Here is a 21,050-nt window from a genome sequence, read left to right on the forward strand (position 1 = left end):
AGCCAGTCTCCGTTAGAGTGATGTTTGCTGCTGCTGCTGCTGCTAATGGCACTCCATGCAGGGATGGGTGATTTGAAGGCACGTAGTTACCACAATGTTATCAATTTTTAGGTTAGTTAGGGAGATAGTAAATTGAGGAATGAACCAACAATGAGATACTAATATTGGGATTCACATAATGTCCCAAGGACCAAATATCCCAGAGAAAGCACTTTCTCCCAGAGTCAAATGAAATGTCAAGACCACTGCATGTGCGGATCAAAAATGGTCACGGAAATCTAACATCAACACAGTTACACGTATGTGAACTCATGCATGTGTGATGATTTCATACGAAGCAGAAATTTCAGTGTGACTCCTTTCATCTGTATTGTATCACAGAGGTGATGTTTGCTTGAGCCCTGCTGTGTACAGTGCAGCTGACCCACATCTGGATTTACACTGGCATGTATGGTTGTGTAGTTTTATTCATAAGCACTCAAAAATGTTCCTAGCCTGAGCCTGAAAGCTCTTCAACTACACATGATATGTATATACTGGCTGACAAATGCACACTCTGGAGTGTGTTAATGGTTACTTAGAAATAGTTGCATTTTCCTTAGCCAGCTTCAGCTGGCATGTTGCCTAAACACAGAGATCTTCCCAATTGCAAGGTGTGCCATGATTATGAGACAGTAGGTTCAGGAAGAATATGACATTATTTTTATATTAGACTCTTCAGAGGAAGCTTCCAGAATCAGAAATCTGATCTTGGACTCTGTCATTGGGGTATTTCTATTTTATCTTCTAACAAAAGGGAAAAAATATACTGGAAGTGTTGCCTTTCTTCTAAACCTTTCCAAGTTTAACATCAATGGGACTTGCTATGTTTTTTCATGATGACTGAAAAGGGAAGAGTGTCTCAGAGATACTGGGAAAGTGTTTTAAGAGCAAAAAGCTACAGACTAAGGAATAGATCTAGAAAGGTCTGGAAAAAGTCTTTTACAACTGGACATTGAAGCAGTTTCTCATTTAAAAAAAGGATTAGTTTTTTAATATTTATTTTTTTCTCATAAGTCCTGATTACTGTTTCAGTATTACACATACTGTCACATGGAGGAGAAGCATGAAATCAGGATTTATAAAAGTGACTTGAGTGATCATTCAAATACTCCTCTCCATGTAACATTAACTGTACAAAGAATGCCAAAAGATGACAACACACTACACACCGGAGTCTCAATTAGATAAAAAACTACTGATTCAAAAAAAAAAAGTTTTCCTTCCCCTAAGCAGTGATAATGTCAGTTAAAATACTACTATATTTCTGAGCTTTGAGCTAACTACTGTCCTCTGTAACTTCAGATGTATTTTAGGATTACTAGTGTTGAATTTGTAAAAAACTTGAGGTTTAATACAAATATTAGAGTCAAAAGAGAATTACAGATATGCATATTGCAGGGTGCTTTCACAAGATTCTGATACCGGAAGCTAAACAGAAATTTAAGTACTTCCAAAAGGAATTTGAACAGGGAATAGGGATTTTCCCATCCCTATAACAAGTTTATGAAATCTGTTTGATGTGTGTTTCTGAGGAGGACAAAGACCCCTATGTTTAAGTTTTTAAATCATTTAGAGACCCAAGTAGGGCACTATTGACCTTCCACGTTGACAGTTTTTAATTGGTGTTGGATCTCAGTGACTTTTAACCATGGACAAACCCTCTCTTCCACCATTAAACCACGGCAAAATTCTGATTCACAAAAGGAATAGGGCTGTCAAATCTAGCCAGGTGGAAATTTATATCAGCTTTATACAATTTATACAGATACATTTTCATTGTCTTAGCTAAACACTGATGGTTCCTACTGAATTAAAGGCACTAAGGGAGTTGGTCCTGATGGGACTGAAGTTATACTCTGAGGCTGAGAAGAATAGAGGTTTTTCCCTTTGCTAGTGAAGCTGCTTCATTCCATGTGGTCCCGTCTTCCCAAATTGGCCCTTTGCCTATTCATTAATGCCATTATTCTGACATTCCTTTAGTTTCACCAGCAATGGTATACATCTTAGTAGCTGGCAATGTTTTAAATATAATAGTGCTTGATCAAAGCAGACCTAGACTTTTAAAACCTGCTTTTATTACTCAGTCATATTTTTCCTAAGCAAGTTGTTCTTTCTGCTGGTATGATAGGTCCTGGTGTGAATGATAGGATTTACTCCAATGGGAAAAATGATTCCAGGCTTTTCTTTCCTTTTGAGCTTTTTTCTATATATTATGCATGTTTGTATGTTTATTTACTTATGAATGTAGAAAACTTATTTTATTAACCTTGGTTGCAAAGTCACCATAACAAGCATCATCTTTTGCAAGTTAGAGGTATTATAAAAGACAGAGATTACCCAGTGGCGCTGTAGTGAGATGGACATGAGGGTAAAAGAACAGAAGAGCAGACGCATAGGAAATCTGGTTTCATAACTTATTTTCCTTGTGGAATAATAATAATAATGACAACAACAACAGCAATAACTAGTACTAGTAGCAGGAGTAGCAGTAGCAGTAGTAGTAGTAGTAGTAATCATCTCCTGCAGGTTGGAAATCCAGTGCTTTTTAAGTTACAGGAAAAATGTGTTAAAAAATGGTGACAGATTACAACTCCTGAAACTGGGGATATTTCTTACACCAGTTCTTCTGCCCAGCTCATTATCTGCATCTCTCATTGTCCCAGTGCTGTGTCTCCCATAGAGAGTTAAAAAGTGATAAACAAATAGATCTCAATTTAGCAGCAGATCCTTCTGGGAGGATATTTGTAAAGCTGGAATTTTTCCATCTTCCAAATTTCCTGGTGATTTTGTATCTGAATGTTTTTCAGATATGAAAGTCTTTTCATATCAGCTTGACAGGACACAATGCATACCACACTACTGTAAAGTACCTAGAGCTTAAAATGAGAGATGAACAACCTGGCTTAGCAGGGAATGGGGGAAGAATTGGTTCAGCCCTCAAGCCAAATCTCAAAATGACGCCAAACTAATTTGTATCTGGTTGAACGTTTTCTCCGAATATTATTTGTTCCAGAACCCCTTGGAAAAAGAAGATAGCAGTGCATTTTGAGCTCTTATGTAGGGAAGCCCCATAACTCATGAGATTTGAAAAGATCATCTGGTGAAAGCCCAGTGAGGGGTTGGAAAGGATGCATAAACGACAGAAATAGGACCCCAGTTCCTCAGAAGTTGTTTATCCTGTCTGCTAAAATGTCTCTTTCACTGTTTCTCTGAGTCATGTCATAGTAACAATACTCTGCACTATTACAAGAGGGGTTGGTGAGAGAATAGAAAAAGTAAGGTAGTTCCCTTTGCTCTAAGGCACCCTCAGTGAGTAATACATATGAGTCTTCACATTCAATTCCAGCTATCTTCATAAAAGGATTTTTTATTTGCTGCAGGGTAGAAAAACAAAGGTAAACCAAAGAAGAAATAATCAAAAAATAAAAGTTAAGAAGACGGTAAGCGCAATAGACCAGATTACTTCAGGGATGTGTTTGACCCAGCTAAATATATTATTGAAAAAAAACCCCCAAACATTCAAACTGGACATGAAAGCTGACATCTTAAAACTTTAGTGTCCAAAGTCAGGCACCTAAATCTAGAATCTAGATGGTAAGTGCTTAAAAAAAAAAAAAAAGAGTATTTCCTAAGGTGGTCACATTTCTTCAGTTCTCACAAATGTGAGCAGTACCTGAGGGGAACCGTGTTTTGCACCTTTACAATTCAAACACTCCACTTGAAACAACCTAGCACAGAGCTGTAGTAAAACTTCAGGTCCCAGTGTCACTTTTGCAGCTCTCTTCCCTGCCTTCCTGACCCTAGAGATGCAATGAAAATTCTGTAAAAGACACAAAACAAGCAGCTTTGAATCTGGATTACAGCTTTGCTGCAGAAGATGGGTATTTATAAGCACTTAACTCCTGTTCTCATTGTGTTTGTTCCTAATTTGCAGTATTTTTGCCTCTATGTTGTAGACACTCCAGTCTCTTCTAACTCCTGGCATCTTGCTTGTCTAAACATCCTTGCTTATCTGTGAAAGGAGGGGACTGAGATGCATTCAAGCAAGGATTGTGAAATATAAGCTGTCTTCTCCTTTTCTCTTATGAGATACTCTTTCTTTTCATTTATGGATAAAAAAACAACCTTCCAACTCAAGACCATATTTGGAAGGGATTTAAGTCACATAGTTCGAATCTAAAAGGCTGTACAATATTCATACTGCCAGTTGATTTCAGTGGGAAATGAGGGAGGTAAATAAGCATTAGAAATACTTTTGTGGATATAGAGACCATGCTCAATATTGCAATATGTCTCTTCCAGTCAATCAAATGAAAGCTGGTTTTGCTATAACAAAAAAACCTCCCATTTCTACTGTAAAATTGCCTTAGCAGATACTGTGGAAGGTGCATGATCTGACCTGTGCATTTTAAACACTGCAAAAGCCCATTTTTCTCTCGTTATTTCACATTCAGTTTAGGTTTACTTGCTATTTGTATTGTTCACAATGTTAATGATTTGCATTTAATCAAACAATTCCGGTCCAGTTTCGTTGTATAAATTAGTTCTCCAAGTGTTCACATAAAATCCCATTAATGTGTTTTCTCTCAGCACGTTTTGGGATACAATAGCCCATTACTATGAAAATGGAAATAACAATACTCCCAGGCAGGTGAAGTGTTGTGTAGCATAACTGCTGTGCTACTAGATTTTTACACTCACATTTTGTTATACAATATAATTTATATCAGAAATACAGGATGGTGACTTGTCACATGTGGTATGTACTGTGGGTTTTTTTCAAGTTTTAGCAAAAATCAATCTAGCTGCTTGAGCTGTGTGAGCAGGAGCTCCCTCCCCCACCTCTCCCATATGTTGTGAATTAACTGCTGCATTCACATGAGAAAAACAGAGCTGGAAATAGAAACTAGAGCCCAGATCCTCCTTTGGCATAAACTGCATAGACTAGTACAGTTACACTGTAGGTAAGGCCAGGGAAGAACCTCAACAAGCTGGATGAATGGACAGAAAGCAATATTGTGAAGTTCTGCAAAAGCAAAGGTAAATTCCTGTGCCTGGGGCAGAAAAACCCCATGAATGGACACCAGTTGGGGTTTACTGGGGAAGCAGCAGTTCTCCAGAAATGGGCTTTGCAGTCCTGGTAATCAAATGTGCCAAGAGCCTATCTTTATGGGGAAGAAAGCTAACCATATCCTGGGCTGCATTAGCAAGAATATATCCAGCAGGCTAAACAAAGCAATTTTCCCCTCTGTTCAGTACTCACAAGCCACACTTGGATTGCTGGATCTGGTTTAGGGGCACGTAAAAAGAGTTGTTGACAAACTGGGAAGAGTTCACAGGAGGGCTGCTAAGACACTGAGGAGACTGGAGAATGTGAGGAAACCTAAGTTTTTGTGTGTGTGTATCTTAATTCAGTCTTTCATTACCTGAGGAAGGGTTAGAGGGAGCACAGAACCTGACTCTTTGTGCTCCCTGATGAGATGAGATCAGATTGTGATACCCTGATGGGGACAAGAGACAGCGGTGATGAGCTGCAGAAAGGGAAATTCTTATTAAAATATTATCAACACAAAGTGTGTTCAGACAGGTTCACATGCATGGAGGTGTATTAGCAAGGGCTATCCATAGCTGATGGTGTGTACATCAGTTCTGATGATGAAAGCTATCTTCAGGGAAAAATACATGGGTAGAGAAGGAGAAACAAACAGACAGAAAGAAGGTGATGGGGAAACTGCTCATGGGCCAGCTGGGAAGTGGTGAGGGTCCCCAGAGGAACACCCTCTGTGTATGTTCTCCTACGCAGCAAGGTTCCCCCAGTAATAGTAATTCTCCCCCAGTAGCTCTATGGTTTCCACCAGTCCTTGTTGGTCGTTCCTGCTGAGGAATGTTAGCATGGCTTGGAGCTTGCTTTGATGAGCAGCAGATGCTATGTGCTGCTTGGTAGTTGAACTTTGTGGATGTGCATTGCTGGTCCTCTAATGTAACCCAGACGCTACAGCTGAAGGGGAAAGGGGAGAAGGGGAGAAAGAAGGTGTGATTGCCACACCAGCAGAAGTCACTTCCCATGAGAACTCCTTTCCCAACAACGCTATCAGTGTTTGCACGTGCTTGAGACAAACAACCTGAAGAAACAGCTTGAGAGCAATGAAGGAAAGACACCATGGCAGAGGCTCTGGAAAACGCTGCCTTGGCAGCTTGTGTGAAAGGGAGCAAATCTGGGTGTGCAAAAGAAGGTCTACAGCATTGCAGGCAGAAAGCCCTTGCAAGCCAACAGGCTAAGGTGTCTATGGCACAGTGCAGCGAGGCTTAAGGGAAGAATCCTTCATTGAGAGAATGATTTGGCACTGGAACATGAGCCCAGAAAGGCTGTGAAATCTCATTCCCTTCAGACACCCAAATCCTGATTGGACAAGGTCCTGAGCAACCTATCTCTAAAGTAGCCTTGTAGAGGTTTGGACTAGGTCATGCCCAGACCCCTCTTCCAACTTCAATTTCCTTATAATTCTCTGTCATTAGTGTTGTGTACCATCAGCACTGTAAATGTATTTCAACTGGTGACTAAAGCCTTCAAATCTTGTCTAAAAAATCCTGTAAGGGAAGAGTACGGAGCTCATACTCTCATTGGACATATTTTGATCTTCATAGGAAGATGATTTAAAAAATATTATTTTTATTGACATAATTTTTATAGGGGCCTAATCTTCTTTTGCTTTATTTGGATTGTGGCTTATGAAAAATGTAAAAGATGATTCAAGCATAAGTACCAAACACACTGAAGGTTTTGCAACTATATTTGACTCAATAGTGACTTCAAGGAAAGCTGTAATAATGAAGCTTTCTTAATGTCATGAAATCTCCTTAATAATACTATTCATAAAAAGTGTTTACTACTTGAGCTAAATGCCTCCCAAACATTAAAGAATCATCCATATATATCTCTTCTATTTTCTTTCCCAGGTTTTCCGATAGATATTCTTGGAGAGATTGTCTTTGCCTAGGTTTATAAAAAGGAATGAAAACAGGTGAGCAAATTTATGTAGAATATGCGTCTTCAGGGAATTATGTAAATGAAACCTGATTTTTTTTTTTTTATATACTATAAATCAGAGTTCAGATAAATGAGGCCCTGTCCATATTCTGGGTGAATTCAGTCAATTCATGTTAGGATCACATTTAAAAACAGCTTCCAGCACAGTAACCAGCCACTGTGCAACCTAGCCAGCTATATTACAAAAGAGTTTCATTAGAGTTACAGTTCCTAACTAACATTTGAGAACTGTAGGGATTCTTTTTATGCCCTAGAAGGAAAAGTGAAAGTGTTATGAAAGGAAAAGTGAAAGGGTTATGAGACTGATGTCATTAATGTACAAGGGAGTGAACTAAAAGATTTGAATGAGCAGAAATTTGGGATGGAGTTATAGTTCTGGTCTATATCAGGTGCTTGAGAAATTCCAACAGACTTCTAGATCCAGCTGTTGAGAAAACTAAATACATATTTTGCCTATTTAGAGTAATATTTCCATCTTGGCACTGCAGCCTTCAAGAAAATATGGGGGTTTGTTTTTGGTTTCTTTTTTTTTGCTTTATATGATTAACTCCATGTATGTGACTGATGGTTACAGACCACCCGACAAAATTATCAGAACTGTACTGTATTCTGGTGCAGGGATTTATTCTGTGAAGTCATGATACAGGGTGGCAGTGGTGGTACCTACAAATAAACACAAGAAATCCAGATATCATGGGATGTCAGGGTTATGCTTTTTCCATATTTAAAGTTAGCCACAGGAACAGTCCCTTTACTCTGATGGAAATCTAACTGTGTACCTTTGCCTGAGAGAATGGAGAAGGAAGGCTTTTAAAGTACTGAAGTACTGATCCTTAGCCTATATGTACATTTTGGTTATACTTTTTCTATTTTTGAAGCACTAATGCTTCATGGAGAGGTAAAACAAAACAAGAACCTGCGAATATCTAATCCTAGATTCAGAAATGGGAAGAGGATAGTAAGGATATCTAAGACTGTTTTTCCTTGCCATTGTGTCTCTCAGTCTGCTGTAAATCAAACTAGGATGGATGGAACTGTTTCATTGGTCCTCAGTTCACAAAATGCAATCGTTAGCCCATATGCAATATCTTGGACATGCTGGAAATGTTCTGTGGTCCATTGCATCTGCTTTGTACCCCAATACAGAAGTTCCTGAACAGGGTACTGCTGTTAAGAGCAGGTTTCCAGCAGAGAGAAGCTAGTCTGTAGCTGTGAAATAAGGACACAATACAATGTGAAGTTGGGCTACTCAAGTTGAATTAACCCTTTAAGTAAATATGAACTGGTATGAATCCCACAGGAAGTATGTCTAGCTCAGGGACTAGCAGTGAAAAGCATAACAGTGCTGCTCACATCCTTCTGTGTATTGAGGGATGCTCTGCAACCACTGTTAAGTTCAGATTGTCTGTCTGAACGGGAGGTCTGCAAGTGCGCTCTTCAGCTGAAGAGGCTTCCTTCACAAAATTCAGTCACCCTGAGCCTGTTGGTTTGTCTGGTGAGCTGTCCAGGGGTTTAGCACCCACACCACCAGGCACATCCAGCCAGCAGGTCTCTTAGGCTACTGCACGCTCAGATAATGGAAGAGAAGACTGGAGGGAAGCTGAAAAGACCAATTGGTTTTAGCTCATCTCCTTGATCCAAAGTTGGATTAACCATCTTCATACTGAATATTAGACATCTGTCCTGACTAACTTTTACTGTCAAATAATGCAAAACTGGGGGTGTTATACTTACCACTGAGTGATCTCTTTCTAACTGCCTAGTCTGCCATCAGTCATGCACTGCAGCATCTGCTGCAGTAATTTTGATGGAAGAACTGAAAATGCAGGAAAAACACAACACGTACAGTCATGTTTCACTTGTTTTTTTCTTCATTACTGACAGCGAAGGAGAACTAGCTATTTTGCTAATTGTTAATTTGCCTTTTTCAAATATTGCTCTCTGCGTCTGGAGATAGGAGGGTATATCTTCTGCTAATCCAACCCTCTAGAGGCATTTTAGCTGCTAATCTGGTTGAATCAAATAATTTCTGCTGCATATGATTAATTTTGGGCCAATTTAATTTTTATTAGTCATGGGTTTGAGTCACCTACAGTTGCATGACTATAATTGCCCTTGAGCACATGGAATTCCTTTGTAAATTTGATTTGAAAATACATTGGGGTAACCCCGCCTCTGCTTCACCTATTTGTGCACTGCTAATCTTACCGTACCTAGATTCGTGTCCTCTTAAATATAGGTTGGCAAAATAAAACCTTTACAGGCAAAATTGGTGAGTCAATTTGCTTTCTAATTCTGGGATTTCTCAAGTGAATTTAGTGCTTTAGAATGTGGTGCCTATGGCACCCATGAAAGGATTAGTTTATGAAGGCCAGCTCTTAGAAACAGCCCAACAATAGTGCCTTATCCTCAGGATCACTTATCAGTCAATGGGAGTTTGTTCTCAGGAGGGCCAGAGCCAATGGGTAAACTCCTGTTTACGCTAGCTGAGGAACTCTGTCTTCAATGTTTGGATAAATTATGACTTTGTATCCTGTGGAGGTAGAGTAGTATGGGGAGCTCAGAGGAGTCTTCAGCTTTTCCTCATGCACCTTTGAGTCAGTTTGGTCCTGCATGTGCAACAGAATAAATCTACTTTCACATGGAGACTCATCTTATGCTTCCCCTTTGTTACCGTTAAATCCCCTTCAGTTGCATCTGTGAAGTTAGGGCATTCCCAGGAACTGCATGGTCTTACAGGTCCTGGACAACCTGGGACTTCACAATGAGGAAGGTAATAATGCCTCTAATGACTACCAGAAAGGATAATGATTTTTCTGCTGAGGACAGTGGAGAGGAAGTGCCAACTCACCAAATAGCAGCAATAGTGTTGGTTTTGTTGGTTTTGGTCAGCCCCAGCCAGGGCTGATTTGGAACTAATGACATGAAAAGATTCCTGGTACCATTACACTGCTCCCAGACACCCATCTGACTTTGTAGGGACTGAATTTCTGCATCTTATGGTGAACGTTCGGTCCTAGATACCTGTGCTTGATTTGTGTGACTTGAAAAACTGCTTCTTGTTTATCGAGTACTGTGTAAGAACAAATGAAGGGAAAGCCACAGTACCTCTTCTAATAACATTTGCTCTTTACTAAAAACCCATAGAGATGTAGCAGACATCAGTGGTATTAATATTATGTGACTTAGCTGATGCTAAGAAGCATTTGGGAAAACTTTGACTGACTGGCTCAGGCAGTTGCTAAGGAGGATATCCCACTTACAGGGATATGGCAGAGTAAAGAGGTTTATTTCTCAGTATGCTATTGCCCTGTCTGGGAGATGAGGGAAATAATAAAGCAAACAGGAGACATGAGGAGTTGTAAACCTCTGGCCTGCCTCAGCCCTGGCGACATGAAGAAGCTAACAGTGGCTTCCTCTCTACCTAATCATGGCATATAGACACAATGATGCTGTGAGCTGTGGAAGGAACCATTTTACATGGAGATTAACACCCAGGAGCAACAGCCCAGAGAAAATACAGCCCAGAGCTGCTATCCTAGGCACAGCTTGATGAGAAATGGCTTGAGGCACCCAGGGGGGCCTCTCTGTGCAAAACATTTCCCCTAGGTGAAAAAATAGAAGAGTTGCTCATTTTAGAGACACTGAAAATTTCAGGATGTAGCTCTGCCTGCCGTTGAGGAAACAACTCATCACCCCTGCTACCCTTGGGACTTCTGGCTGATGTTCCCTTCCTCCATTAGCCACCTAAGTCTCTGAGGCTTCTCTGGGAGGGAATCATTCTGCTTTTCTCAAAGGACAGGAAAAAGGATTTATTTATTTGGTTAGATGTTTTTTTGAGCTGTACTTTTCCCTCTAACAATAAAGGCTGGTTGGAATATGTGAATAGAGACAGTGTGGACAGATTGATCTGTACTAAATGAATTTCATCACAGTTTCTGTGAGAAACCTATTTAAAATGTCTTTATTATTTTAAAAGAGAAAACGTCATCTCCAAGATTTTACCAAGGCTACAGTGACTTACTGCGTTGTGGACTCCAATAGACTTTGGTTTCCAAAATAGATACGGTCACTATGAAATTATTTGCATGAATTTTTCTGATTTATTCCCAACCTTGGAGAGTATTTGCAAGTATACAATTCTTAATAGTATGTTTCACTTAATACAACTAAATTCTCATATTGCGATTGTGAGAAGTAATGTAACACCAGGTTTAGTCCCAGTAAAGCTCTTTGTGGTCTACTCAACATAGTCAAAATTTTTTTCACTCTAGTGTAATGCTGAATGACAATAATTGTTCAGAATATACTCTTTTCACTGTACACTTTTCATTGTACAACTACTTCAATTGTTTCAAAAGAACAGTAGTAAATACTGTCTTTAGGTATCTACATTTTTCCATCCAGAGAGGAAAAAAAAAACAGCTAACAGAAACCCACCTGTAAACTTCAGAGTTAAAACATTTCTGCAGTTCTGGTCATGCCCTTCATGGTATCTTTCAGAAGGAGAGTCAGCATAACTGGAAACATGTAAGTATAGTTTATATGCATTTTAAATGGGCTGAGCTAACATTCAGTTTAATTGGAAAGAGTCCTGAATGCAAAGCAAAGCCTTCCCACGCTGTAGAAATCCATATGTTAAAATGTTTCCTTTTTTTTTAGAATTTCACAGTGCTATAGCCAAGAGTTGCAAGAACAAAGTCCCTGTGCTGTCCTGTTTTGAAAATAAACAAATTGACAAATCTGTTCTTTGTGCCACAGCCACCATTTCCTTGGTATATTTGCAAATGCAGAAACATGAAACTGAATAATCTGCCTCTCTCAAGACTGCACATTAGGCAATTAAGGGGATATGTTTGAAGGCAGGCACACTGGGCATTAGGCACACGACTAGTAGTAATAAGAAGAATTGGGCATTTAATTCTTTCATAGGGATGAAAACATATCTCTGCTGTTTAATGCAAGCCAGCGTAGTATTATGTGATAAACACGGATCAATAGGAAAGGATTTTTAAATTTAGAATGCCGTTCCTCTACCACAGAATTGGCAATAGAGACTGTTTCCCAGTAATAGAACCAGTCTACCTTTGCTGAGACAGAAGCAAAGTTATCTGAGGAAGTAGCAACAGTGTCATTTATTTTAATGAGGCTTGTTCTCCAACAAATACTGTTTCCGCACTCTCGGGAAGGTTCCAGTAATGCTATAAAAAATGAAAAAGAGCCCTGACAAATGCTCGAGCATGTCTGTGTTTATATAACCTCAGACCACGGCAATAGCAGGGCCCTGTGTTCATGCAGTAGCAGAGTTATTTAAATGAGTATGTCTGCTCTTGTTGGATATTCAGCTTTTTAGTCTAGCTGATAAACTGATTGTCATGTATGCTTAGGTGATTCATCTGTTGAACACTAAAAACTGTAGGTTCAAACTTCTCCAGATGGATATTAAAAAACCTGTTGCTTTTAGAACATTAGGGATCCACTATCCTTGTCCCTTTCCATGGTATTGTTATACAGCCTTTTGGCTTGCCAGTCCCATCCCAGTTGGGGTGTGTTAGGAGGGTGTGAGGGGGTTGTGGGGAGGAACCCAAAAAATTGGCTTTGCTGTGGGGTTTCAGTCCAGGGAGAAAATCAAGCTAAAACTACCACATAGGCTGCATTTACTTTTGTAAGTTTGAACTTCAGCAGTCTAGCAAACCCAATGGGAAACCTAATTTCTAAACATTAACATTATTGAATTGCAGAAGCTATATTTAGATCAATCTCTTCATGCCAAAATTATTAGACTTCACTAGGAGAAAATTCATTACCGACTAACATCAGCACTACTTTTCTAAAATGTACTAACTATTTTAATGAGCTGTTACCTAATTCTGAAGACCCAGTGTCTACTTCTGACATTATGAAAAACCTGAGAAGCTTGTACATGGATGTTTTACAAGTGTTTTCTTTGTCAGGTAAATCACTCAATCTGGGTTAGACAGATATTTCTGTTAGGGGAGTGTGCTTGTCCATTTTTTACCTGCCTGTGCTACTTTCTTCATGCTAGTACAAGTGTTATGGTAAAAGAGATCTTGTTCAAGAAACCAATCTGGGAAAAATATGATGTAGAAAAAGATGGGGGAAATTTAGAGAATATAAACAGAAGAAGAAGTAGAAGAAAAATTGTGCAATGGTATAGAACCAGTATAAGCATGTGGTGAAAATTTAATGTTCTTTTAGCAGGCATATTTTTTTGAGCATACTAGTTAGACTTTCATTTACACCAATGAGTTGTCATGCCTTGTCAGATACAAAGCTGTGGGTTTATTATAGACTAACTTGTGACATTTCTAACTTTCCTGAAGCAATTTTGAAATGTAAGTTAGAGCAAAAGCCCAGACAATGTTTGTTTCATGAATCAGTAATTGATGAAGAAGTGTTTGATGACTAAAAGAAATTATGGACCTCTCACTGGCAATTAAACCCTATTCATGGAGAAACTCCATACTAAGTAATTGGGATTGTCGTGCTTTATGATTCAGAAAGAGTGGGCAATGCTTGTAGCAGTGTGAAATGGAACTTGAGCTCAGTAAGAAATGTTTTCTTCCCATAGACCAGCAACTCCTGATGCCTCTAAGCAAAAAGCAACTTAAACTGGAAAAAAAATCAGAAAGGCACAGACTTTTCCTGCAAAGTATAGCAAATGAAACTTGTTAACACTTGTATTTAAAGTAGCAGTCAGTTTAATGTAGTCCACAGTAAGGTTTATAATCTGCACAGTACTTTTCTATACTTCTCTTTTAGAAGAAAACATCAAAGATAAAGCATCATTGAAAAATTCTGTGGTAAAGATGGCTATCATTTGGCCTTTCACCTTATCACTTCTCTATTCCAGCTTCAGGAGAAGGTGATAAAATGTCTTGCTGGTAAAAAATGTTACATTATGTGTTCTTTTTCACAATTTAACTCTATTTTATTATGAAAGCCTTGTTACATATTAAGTCCCAATTCCACTTGCTGACATGTGATGAGGTTTTTTTATTCTGTTGTGATAGATGTTTGTAAAAGGTTAAGCTAAAGTGTTCTGAGTTGAGATTCAATGTATATTCTATGAAGAAAGAGGAGAAAAAATATTAATAACATTTTTTTAATAAGAGCATATCTTTATTTGGCAATCTCAACCTGTAAAATTCTATGAGATACAATGTCATCCAAAGTTAAGCCAAGGTTATCTGCATAGTATTGGCAGTTTTATGGCATGTCACCCTTTCCTGCACTTCTTAGATAAACCCAGTGAGTATGCAATGCATGATTTTAAATATATAGAATAAAATACCAGTCTGTTTGAAGTCAGCAAAAGGTTTCTCAGAGAAAATACCAGGCAGTAAAGATGCTGTAAGGGATAGGCAAAACCCATTTGATTGTTTAGATACCTATTAGGTGTCAATGGCTTAATGCAGAAGCTACTCCTATTTCCAGTAGCAGCACAAGAGAGTTTTTTTCTATCAGAGACATGGCTACCAAGGTGAGGTGTCTGGTCAGGTGTATCAGGAGACACAGAGTGTAAAACATGGATGCGGCTGAAATCAGATACCTGTGGGTCATTACTGGTGATGCAGCTGGTGCTATGATATTACTCAGAGAAATTAAGGAGCCGAGGCTATTGTCCTGAGGAACTGTTTGACACTGAGGAACTGATTGGTGTAAGCTAGTTAATGCCACAAAATGAAGGGAATTATCCCTAAAAAATAAAGAAGTGATCAAATTCTTCAAATACTGTGAGTCTAAAAATGAATCTCTTACCCAATCTTAGAAGTAGTCCTGCCTAATATTATAATTCCTCTAAATTAGACTAACCACATGCTTACTGCTAAGCTCAAATCTGTCTGCAGGATCTAACATATGTTCAATCTTGTGTCTGATTCTCTGCAACCTATTCTGTAACTCAAAAACACACCAAAAAGCTATCCTGTAATTTCCACTTATCTACCGACAATTGAAAACAAATTGCAACTGTGTTGCTGAAATTTTCATGACCCAGGAACATTTTGTAGTAAATGTGTTTGCACAAAACCCCACCAAACCCAAAAAGGGGGAGAAATCTGTGTTTTCAGAGAACATCTTATTTTTCTGCAAAAAACAGAAGCTGTAATGGAAATCACTTCACTCACCACAGAACTACAGTCACCTCTGAATAACTATTCTTGGTAGTTTCTTGTTATAGTTATAATTGACAGACTGTGAAGAGTTGCTTTTTTTGTACATGTTGAACCTTAGTAATTCCTTTTTTGATTTTGTAAAAATGCAAAATTAAGTGTGATTATTTAAGTGTGGTACTCTATTTGGAAGAGAAGTAGTTTATAGCACATTGAAACTAAGAAATAAAATTCAGGTCATACTTGCGAAGGACTGTCCTGATTTCTTTACAGATAACAGATTTCAGCATGTAATATTGGGCACTTGGTTAGTTTGCAACTTGAATTTTTACTCATAGCTACTTGATTTAAACAGCTTTGTTTCTCCTGGATACAGTCACACGATGCTTGGTTTCTAACAAATGAGTGGGGGAGGCTCTCTTATAAAGCTGATGCAGAAACCCAAGTGAAATTATATGTGAACTATCTAGCGTGGGCAGGCTTACCAGCTACCCCTTTACTATCTACATCGGGCTAAAATGACTGGTAACTCAGAAAAACCTCAGACTCTGATTAATTTCAAAGTTAGTCATTGTGCAGCCCTTGACTTGATGAGTGTTACTTCCCATGCTGCCCTTTAATTGATCTCAACACTGGACTTGTGGAGTGAGCACTGATAAGGGGTGAATGACAGTTCAGCTGCATGCAAGCTCTGAGCTAGGTGACTGAGTCACCTGGACCTTGTGTATCACCTTCTCTGCTTGGGTGATGCTGCAGGCTCTTGACCTTTATGCTGAGGGTGCTGAGCTAAAAGCACCGAGCCTGTCTCTTTCAGTGCTTGGGTTTGCTTCCAAATGTCAGTGCTTTTATAAGAATGGGTAGCAGAATCACTCTTTTGACAGGTTCAACAGGAACAAGAATAAAAAATACCCATAAAAACCCAATCAACCAACCAAAAAAAAACCTGGGAAAAAACCCTGCTGCTTTTTAAAACAGAGAAAAGTTCCACCGAGTGTACTCCACTTCAGAGTCACGCAGTGTCAATGCTTACCCTCCCATAATCAGTTAGCTATCATGTCCCTACTTTGATAGTTACCTCTCACCTTAATCAAATTGTCATAAATAGGTAAGGAATCCTTGCTACTGGTTTCATTCAGTAACACTTCTTTATCTCTTACTTGTCCTAAGTCCTATCCAATTTTCTCTTACTTTTCCATGTGCTCTGTTCTCATGACAATCACTTCTCTTTGATTACTGCTATAAGGCCCCGATTGCAATTCTTCACTGATGAGAGAGCACTGGGACTCAGGGATTAAGGTTGTATTCCAAATTCTGCCAAAAACATCCAGACCTCAGGCAGTGCATTCTGGATACATGTCCGGTTACACAGAATATTTGTTTACTCCAGAAGGAAAGAATAAACAGAAATCAGGAAAATGAATCCCAAAATGATTTTCTGTGTTTTCTGGCAGAATTCACAGGTTTGGGCTATATGGGCCTAAAAGTATTTTTAATCCATTTTACCTCTGATAAGATAGTGCTTCTCTTGTGGGGCACTGGAGGTATATCTCTGCTAACGATTGTGAGATGGTCCCTAACAAGTTTGCTGAGAATGTGGCTGCTGTCTGACACCAGTCTGATAAGTGCGAATAGACTATTAACAATCTTAGCTCGTTAACAATGGACTATGTTGATTTGACTTCCGTATTTCATCATGGTTTCCTTTTTGCAGATTGTGTGTATTACAATAGGATTTATCTTAGTAAACCTAATGGCTTATAATTGTAGGATTATACACAGTAATTCCCCATTTCCCCATGGGAATTCAGCTGTTTTTCCCCACTGAATAAAAGGGGATGAGTTTTCTACTGGTTAATGCACAAGCCTGGGAATTGGGGAGTCCAGCTTTTATTCCCAGCTGTGTCAGTGATTTACTTGGGGATTTCTCAGTGCTTCAGTTTTACTAGAATAATGGTGTTACTTACATTTGATAGGAGTGCTAGGAAAATCCCTGGACTGTTTGCTGCTTCACTGAACATGAGGTTGCTCCACACTTACTGAGGGCAGATTAGTCATTCAACTAATTCAAGCAATAGCTGGAGACATCGTGATTCTACAGAAGGTTACAGCCTGTGCCTTGGTGTGTAACATTGTGCATAAGCCGAGTATCACTATTGTCCCAGCTCTTCTGGGTGCTCACTCCGTGGTTGAAATGGGCATTTTGGAGGCTGCTGTGGCAGTCTGAACAACTGAGTCTTATGGGGCTCTGTGCACCATCTGAACGTCTTCGAATATTTCTTAATTAAATTTCCAATCTGTTTAAAATATTCGCATTGTTTTTATCTACCCCTCACCCCACTTATATGTGTAAATATCCAAACATACACTCACACACACTCTTAAGAATGTCAACTTCTCTGTCCTCTTTGTCCAGATTGGCAAAAAAAACTACCAAAAAAACAAATAAAAATCTCAACAATTGAGAAACAAGGGGAAATCACTGTTCCCTTCATACATAAATTTTTCTAAAGGATTAGAAATGAAAAAACACATTTGTTTTTATTCAGGAGTGATATGGTGAAGCTAATTAGTTATTAATTTTTGTTCAACACCCTCCTCTGTATTATCATTATGTCAGGAGTAGGTGTACAAAGCTTCCTACTCTATAGTGAGATTGCTTAGGTAAAAAATCATATTAAGATGACTAAGGAGAGAAGAGAGCTTCCAAAAGTGTTTTGAAAATGCCTTTAGATTTTTGGAGCTTTTAGCCCTGCATATGAATATACATACATAATAAGCATGCATACATATTTTATGCATATAAATATACAAGCATGCATATAACTATAGCCCCTTAACCTCTCCACTGTACACCAAAAAGACATTCCAGAATGTCCCTTTCACAAGGTATTTTATTTCACAAAACTTTCTCATCTCTAAATGACCAGTCTTAATCATTGTAATCCAGACCTCTTACAAGGTACAATGAAAGTATCAGAAATCAATTAGTTAGTCAAGTCAGTAGCAGGTTCCACTGTGTATATTCACAGTACCAGCAGAGGCTTCTGCTGTTCCATATTTGTTATTTTATTTTTTGCTTTCTACCCTGCAGCAGCAGCAGCTCTGATTGCAGCAACCAATAGACATGGTTGGCAGGATGAAACGTAAAATAACTAAAACTGCAGTCTGTCTAGCTTTGTGGATATTATGCTGCAACAACCAGCCATTTCCTGCCTGTGGCTGTGTCAGCTGAGCCATCCACAGTCCATTTTTTCATTGGTGTTATTCTTTTCAGTGTCTATGAAATCTGGAATGGGACACAGCATGCTTGGAATGTGGCCAGTATCCTGTTGAGTTAGTAGAATGGAAAGAAAATAAAAAGTACACTGACCCAATTTCTTTGACTGAATATACTGGGCCATAACAGCAAAAGCTAGGAACGTGTTTATTCTTTGAATCATTTTTCATATGAAGTGTCTTAGGGCAATGCATTACAAAGGGAGATGGAGATTGGGGCATGAAGCCTACTCATCAGGCTCTCCATTAGCTTCAAATGTCTCTTTATGTCCCAGGTCTCAAAAATTTAAAAGTAGGCTTTATTTTTTCTTTCTGTTGTTTTTCTACTTAATTTAATTTACCTGAAATTTTCTTTCCACTTTTTTTTTTTTTTTTTGGTACCTGTTTTAATTAAAGGAGTTAAACGAAACAAAACAAACAAACAATCAGTCAAGCACCACAAATCAATCAGTCAGTATATTTTTCCTTTATATGACAAGCACCGATATTTGGGATTTGGGGAGACTGCGTCTCTTGCTCTCTGGTGCAAGTAGAAATTAATCTGGCTGCATCTGGAAGTGAGGAGAAACATAATAGCAAAATCAGTTAGTTTTTCAAATGCAAAGTGAAGGATGCACTTAAAACGTCTAAATGGAACAGCTTGTGCCTACCTTTGGCTCCCCCACACCTGTACCATTCACCCTGCTATCCCAGAGAACAGTGCTGTTCCAGTGAGGAGTGTGCCAAGGGGGTGGCTGCTCTATTCTTGGATCTGTGTCCCAAGAAGGACCAAGCAAACCCTGTGATCTCTCTCTCAGTTTCCTCATTCATAAAATGGGGACAATGATCTGCCTCCATCTTTTCAGAACACCTGGGTATATCTGAATGCAAAGTGGAAGGACACAATGGGAGCCAAACAGAACTGTTCTCCAGTGCCATATGGCCAGCCAGGTTGCCAGCATTCAGAGATAAAGAAGACAGAGTAAATTTTTACTCCTCCCTCAAAAAAGCCCAGAAACAAGAACAACAACAACAAAAAACAAACAAACCTCCCCCTCCTCCCCCTTAAAAAAAATACCAAACCAAAAAACAAGAAACCCCAAGACCAAACAACAAATAAAGGCTTAATTTAGTGCTAATAAACACCATACATTGCAGAAATATCTGGCCAAATAAATATTCCCTTGCAGCACCCCACCTACTGGTATTGGCAGAATAATAATAGTATCTGCAGCATGGTGCACAGCTTCTCTTTCAGTAAGTCCCTGTTTTCATTGTCTTCTTCAGACTTACAACATAAGGTGCCTATCTTACTACCCTCCTGCTTTTCAACTTTTCTTTCCGGTGGTCCTTCCAGAGCACTTAAAAACTGTAGAAAGAATTATGCACTAGGAGGGAATGAGAGAAAAATACAACTAACCATGAGAATTGGGATTTGACTTAGTTCTGAGCTTTTGCCTAATTCAGAGATAATTCAAGCTGAGCCCCAATTTTGTTTTTGGCAGCCTCTCTCCTCAACACTGAAACCCTCTGTCAGAGGGGACAAGACCTGAAGAGAGAGAGGGGAAGGATCGAACACTAAAGTGAGGGCAAAAAGGACATTTTGATGAAACTTGTAGATGTTTCTGTTCAGGAGAGTTTTTCTGTCCCTTATGACTGCAGATGAGCATCAGACAAGCTGCTTTAAAGTATCCTGCTTGATTTGGCAGAGAAGTGAGGAAGAGTGGTCTGTCCAAGATGATGACTTGGGGAGTTCTGAGGACAAATGCCCAGGCTGAGCCATGCACTGATATTACTTCAAGCATCCTGAAAGCACCAAAGAAGGAATCCCACCAATTTATGGGTTCGACTCTAGCTGTCTTTCAGGGCAATGGTTGTCCATTCCACAGTTTCACAGATAACATCTTCTTTATGGAACATTTCTGTTGGAAGAGGTTGGGTGAGCAGAGATAACAGTATGGTGGTACAAGGTCTGGGCACTGATTTCAGGAAAACAGTGATATTTGGTACTTTTTTATTTTAAACAAGAGGTTTCTTTGCATGTGAACTCCCAGCTAAAGTCTATTCATTGTAAGAACTAACAGAAATGAAATGAGGTGAAGGAAAGTAGATGGCTGAAACACGTTGAAAAAAAAATCAATAGCCCCACTTCTGATGCATCGATATTTTGGTGTAGACACATTCAGAATTGATGTTTAAATGTCAGCTGGGCCCAATTTGCAACATTTCAAAGCTGCCTTTGTGTTTTCAATTCAGCGGGACTGAAGGTCAGAAGTTTTACTAAGTATTTGAATCCAATGGTACATTTTGCAAACATACATTTTTATTTGAAAAGATCTTTTATCTTGTTCAGCTGGTAGTAGCCAAGGTGGAAGAACACAGAGCAGGCATAAGTTCAAAGATTGGTCAAAGAACAACAGTTGTTTATGCTATCTTGACCCTAACGCTCCTATTGTTGCTCCTGAAAAACTATAGCTTCAAGTTTGCTTTTTTCCAGCATAGAATTATATTATATCAATAAGTTCTTTTTTGTCCAAATGAGTAAAGATACTGTGGCCAATAAAACTCTT

The 21,050-nt window shown here is 38.9% G+C and overlaps 1 long non-coding RNA gene across 1 annotated transcript in view; it reads left to right on the forward strand.

The window, feature by feature from the left end:
- LOC127465227 (uncharacterized) overlaps nt 1-21,050 on the forward strand; it is a 35,743-nt gene that overhangs the window by 11,183 nt on the left and 3,510 nt on the right. The window contains exon 2 of the long non-coding RNA XR_007901951.1: nt 7,000-7,064. This is a non-coding gene — a long non-coding RNA (uncharacterized LOC127465227). The remainder of the gene's footprint in view (nt 1-6,999; nt 7,065-21,050) is intronic.

Source organism: Manacus candei, unplaced genomic scaffold (genome assembly GCF_025592945.1).
Source record: "Manacus candei isolate 608988 ecotype Guabito, Panama unplaced genomic scaffold, ASM2559294v1 h1tg000008l, whole genome shotgun sequence".
In the NCBI taxonomy this organism is placed as follows: Eukaryota; Metazoa; Chordata; class Aves; order Passeriformes; family Pipridae; genus Manacus; species Manacus candei.